Genomic DNA, 5,192 nt, shown 5'->3' with positions numbered 1-5,192 from the left:
AGCCCTGCATCTCAGAGAAGTAAGGTGAAGTGAAGTAAAGAAGAAGGGGGGAGTGTTATCTTCTGAACACAGGATGGTGGGGGTCTATGGGCAGCATGGACACTGACCAGCAGAGTCAAGGTGCCCCAAGTGGGGACCAGGGCAAAGAGCCCAGTGCCTGTCCCGTGCCACCTCGCCGCCAGCTCTGCCCTCCCGTAGGTGTAATATTTCTCCCTTACTCTGGCACCTGGCAGAGGTTTGCCTCCTCCTCCTTGGGAGATGAGCCACAGGCCTGTGTGTGCTTGAGGGGGCAGCACACCTGAGCGAAAGTACCTGTTTCATGGCATTTTGGGACCTGAACAGTCTGGCCCTGCGGGCTGGGTCCATTCTCTGCAGCAAAGCAGGATTGTCACTGTGCCCCAGATCTGTGGTTTCTCCTGCAGCTCCCGAGGACCTACCTGAGGGGGGGTCACAGTGAGACCCCAACTCTCAGCACTGCTGCCCCGACGCTGGGCAGAGCATGCTGTTTAAAGTCCATGGGAGAGCAACCTTATTTCTCTGAGGCTGGGCTCACCGCTCCTGGGGGCTGGGCACCCTGCAGTGAAAGTCCATGTCTCATACCCCATTTTGGTTACAGGTGTTATTGCCAAGGGAGCAGCCAAGGCACCATCTCCTGGCCCTCACTGCCTGTGCATGGCGGTGGACAGGCCTGTGCCTCCCCAATGCCATCAGCACAGGGTGGACAGAGGCACCAAACACCCCAGGAGCAAGAGCTGGGCACCGGCCCTACCAGTCCCACCTCAGCAGGGCTGTGCCTGACCTCAGCAGCTCCAGGTTCCCTGAGCTGAGGCTCTGCTCAAGCCACTGGTGATGGTGGAAGGAGAAGGACCTGGAGACAGGGTCAGCGTAAGAAATGTCATTCCTCCAGCTGGGAGACCCACAGCCCCGCTCAGGCTCGTCCAGCTCAGACACCCCTACCTGCTGGCACAGAGGGGTGCTTCCCACATGGTATGGGATCTCCACCTGGAGACAGGACAATCTCAGACCCTTACCCCTGGAAAGCCACCAGGCCAGTGTGGCCTGGTCCCAAAGGACACCTGGGCTGGACCAGCACCCTCACACCACATCTCTCACTGCAGCCAGAAAGGATTCCTAGTGTGCTGCTGACCTCTGTCCCCTGCCTGAGATCTCCCACAGGCACGCTCTGCTGCCAAGCACTGTCCCTGGGTGGTGGGTGGGGTGGGTCTGTGGTGCAGGGCAGTGACCCGATCTCAGGTCCAGCACAGCTGCCTGCTTCTCCTCCAAGAGGGGGCTCAGCAGAGGCTGCGCACATAGCCCTCCTCACCTCACAGCCAAGCCCTGGGTGGGCAGGGCAGGCCCACAGGGTCTGGAGAGGACCAGTGCCCCAAGCTCTAACCCGCACCTGCCTGAGGCTGGGGATTCAGGGCAAAAACACCCCATGGAGATGCTGGGGATTGAACCCAGGACCTCCCTCATGCGAAGCGGGCGCTCTTCCACTGAGCTACATCCCCTTGACACTCGCCAGCAGGAGAGACCCTCTCCTCCCATAACGTGTCTATGACAAGCACAGTCCTGTTGTCCCCTGGGTGCCCAGGGACCTTCTGCAGAAAACAGCACTTGAACCCTTCTGAGATGGGGGAAGTCAGGACAGCCTCTCCGCTGGGGTCTGATTTTGGCACAGTGCTGCACTGCAGAGCGCAGCCCCTTCAACGTCTCTGCAGGGCAACGGGGCAGGAGGAGGCTCTTGCTCAGGCACTTCTCCCATGCTCTGGCCCACTCCAGGGTGGGTTGATGGAGAGGAAAACAACCCTGAGCCTCCTCTGACGCCCAGGGCAACACCCCTCTGGGCCACATCTGTCCCCAACTCCACAGCAGGAGCCGTGCAACAGGGTGAGGGAAATGCCCTCCCTGAGGGGAGGTGCCCCCAGCCTCTGATGGCACCCCAGGGCATGTGGTGGAGGGACATGGGGGCAGAAATCTTACATCCCCTCCTCCAGGCACTGGGCCTCTCCCTGCACCCCTCTGTCCCCCACCATCCCTGGAGGTGAGGTGAAGGGCAGGCTTCCACCTCCATGGGGCTGCGCATGTGGCTTGGGCTCAGGGACCTTCCCACTCCTTCAGCACTGAGGCCTGTCCTGACAGCAAAGCAGTGCCCTGGGACAGCCCTGGCTGGGGTCTCTGTGGCAGGGTGGCTGAGCGTGTTCAGCTGTTAACTCAAAGGGCGATGGTTTGACCACACGCAGGGACGGTGTCCCCATGGTGGTACAGCTGGGGCAATTGTGTTGCCCAGTGCCATAGATTTTTCCCAGTGCCATAGATTTTTCCCTGCTGAGCCCCTGCCTGGCAGAGAGGGTTTGGGGGAATCAAAACCAGACCACAGTCACCGTGAACTTCTGGAGTGGTTGAGTGGAGCTAAGGGGATGGACTGCTCCTTTCTTCTGCTTTGCACACATGGTCCTCAAAGCCATCCTCGGCAATGACTCTCCCATTCTTGCTCAAGAAAGACCTAGAAGGACTCTTTTGGAGAAATAATCCTGCAGGCACTACCCCTGTGGCCAAGTATTTTCAAGCTCACGCTCAAAGCTGGCAAGACAGTAACTTTGCTTGTTCAGATGGTCTCTCCCTCTCCCCTCCTCTCCCTTGCGCTCAGGCACAACAAAAGCCAGACTTCCCTGGAGGTGCATGCCTGGGGAGCCGGCTATGAGGCAGCAGAACTGCACGGGGTTAGAACATGCACGTTGCTGTGGGACTATAGGCCAGTCTGTGCCATTCCTTGGCCTGAGTGGGTGACTGGGGAGAGGCTGAGACTGAAGACAGAGGGAGATGTCCTGGGTCAAAGTTGTCACTGTGTTCCTGATGGGCAGAAGGGTTCTGTAGCAGCAAGAGGTTGCAAGAGGGGAGCCCAGCAGCTTGTTGGAGCTCATGAGCAGGTCTTTCTTCCTCTGGGCAGGGACTGATGGCTGTGAAGGGCTGCAGCTGAGCTGGACACTCCAGTCTGGTGGGTGAGCAGATTTGGGTATGGAAACTGGGGACAGCTGAGACACTTGTGCTGTGAGCCCTGGGTTTGGTGCTGAGAGAATGGAGAACACAGAAGCATGTGTGATGCTCAGGAAATGCAGAGGGAGGTAAATTTGGAGAGTAAAAATGACATCCAGTGGTTGAACTGGGGCTGTTTGGAAGTCACCGTGTGAGAGTTGGTGACCTTCCATGCTAGACCCCAGGGGAGCCACGGCTGGCATTTCTGTCCCGACCTGTGCCCCTGCAGCAGCAAGGAGCCAATGCAGAGGGATGTTCATGTGGGGCCCCCAAGGGGTCCCCCTGTGCTGCGTGTCTCCCTGCTGATGCCCAGAGAGGAGCACATCTGTGTTTCATCAACCATTGCAGCAGGGGGCAAAGGGGGCCAAGAAACTCTGCTCAGGACAGCTTGTGACTGGACAACTCAGGAGCCAATGCACCACAAGGGACCATCCTCAGCATGGCTTTGTCAGCTGTCCCTGGCACATCAGAGGTCTCGCTGTGACAGACCTCTGGAGGGAGGATGCTGCCATTCAGGCCTCAGCGCCAGGGAGTGCCTCTCCCTGGGACTGGGGGGCGGTGGCCTCCCCATGGGCAGTACGCTCTGCTCTGGGAGAGCATCCTGCTGGGGCAGGATGGAAGAAGGCAGATAGGTTCTGCAAAATCAAAGGGAGAAAATCATTGCTGAAGCCCGGGGTTGAACCAGGGACCTTTAGATCTTCAGTCTAACGCTCTCCCAGCTGAGCTACTTCAGCCCTGCCCCAGCAGCCCTTGTCCCAATTCCACCCCTGCCAGGCCACAGGCTGGCACACACGAGGAGAGCTCCTTGGGGACATTCCCAGGAAAAAGCTGTGCCAGCACCGGGCACAGTGGACCTGGCCTCTCCCTGCCTCCATGGCCAGGTGGACTCCAGGTGTGGGTGGGTGCCAGCTTCCAGCAGGAGTGCCAAGATACGCATCAGGCCTCAATTACAAAGGTGATGGCGGTGAAGGCAAGTGGGCAGGCCAGGCACATGCAGCTGCAAAGGCTGAGGGTGGAAGAAGTGTGGGGTTGGTGGAAGACCTCTCTCATAGGGAAGAGAGGGCCCAGGGGAGGCAGAGCTTTTGCTGGTGCCTTAGGCTTTTGCTTCATTCTTGCATGAGCAAGAGTCTTTTGTCGAATGTTTGGAGATGATATTTAGGGGGAAAGAAGACTTGAAAACCTCCAAGGATTGGGACTGCACAACCTCTCAGGGCAACCTCTTCCAGTGCATAAGTGACCTCATGGTTATGACCTCATGGTCCTCATGGTCCTCATCTCCTGCCTGAACATTCTTTCAACTTTTGTCCCTTGCCTCTCATCTTCCCACCATGCACGATGATGAAGAGCCTGGCTCTATTTTCTTAATTGCCTCATAGGTACTGGAATGCTCCTGAGGTTTCCCAAAGCCTTCTCATCTCCATACTGAACAGTGTTCCCTCAGCCTTTCCTCAGGTGGAAAGTTCTCAGCCCCCTGCACACCCACACCACCTGACTGTACTGGTGCCCCTTCACTGAACTTGCTCCAGCTGATCAATGTCTTTCCTGTACTGGGGGCAGGAGGCCCCCAACTCAGTGCAGTAGTGTGCGTGTGGTCTAGCGAGCACTGAATGGAGGGGGAGAATCCCTCCCCCTCATCTCCTGCCCATGCTCCTGTTCATACAGCCAGGACGCTGTTGGCCACCTTGGCTGCTGGGGCTCACTGCTAACTCATGTTGCCTCAGTTGCCGAGGCAAGAAGCTCCGGTGCTGGCACAATCCACAGTGGAGTGCTCTAGCGCAGTGCACAGGGGGGTTTCCTGGACCGGGGGAACCTCAGGGGGAGCCGAGAGAGCCTGGGAGCCTACAGCTGGCACAACAGCAGCTGACGAGACCTGGGCGGGGCCAGGAGCAATGGCAGCCAAGTTCCCTCACATGTATAAAGAAGCCCTTAGGGAGGCTAGTGACCAGGAGCACCATGAACAGGGCAAAACAGGGTGTGGTACGTCAGCAACGCATGGCGTGGCAGTTGCATGAGAGTTCACACAGAAGGGTGCAGGAAGGGCACTGAAGCTCTGCCAGCTTGACCAGGGAGCGATGGTATCCACCGGCAGAAAGCCATGGCCTCTCTAAACTCTGCACCCACCACGACTCACGCAGCTTCCCAGACAGAGCTCCGGT

General features: G+C 58.2%; 2 non-coding genes across 2 annotated transcripts; both read right to left on the bottom strand.

Moving 5' to 3' along the window:
* Nucleotides 1–1,439: 1,439 nt before the first annotated feature.
* Nucleotides 1,440–1,511, bottom strand: TRNAA-CGC (transfer RNA alanine (anticodon CGC)). Its single transcript has one exon. It is a non-coding gene; the product is annotated as a tRNA-Ala (tRNA).
* Nucleotides 1,512–3,697: 2,186 nt separating this feature from the next.
* TRNAF-GAA (transfer RNA phenylalanine (anticodon GAA)) lies at nucleotides 3,698–3,770 on the bottom strand. The gene has a single exon. It is a non-coding gene; the product is annotated as a tRNA-Phe (tRNA).
* Nucleotides 3,771–5,192: the final 1,422 nt, after the last annotated feature.

This window comes from Gymnogyps californianus, chromosome 26 (genome assembly GCF_018139145.2).
Source record: "Gymnogyps californianus isolate 813 chromosome 26, ASM1813914v2, whole genome shotgun sequence".
Taxonomy (NCBI): Eukaryota; Metazoa; Chordata; class Aves; order Accipitriformes; family Cathartidae; genus Gymnogyps; species Gymnogyps californianus.
Note: the sequence above shows the minus strand (reverse complement) of the source record. Positions and strands in the feature narration are given on the sequence as shown.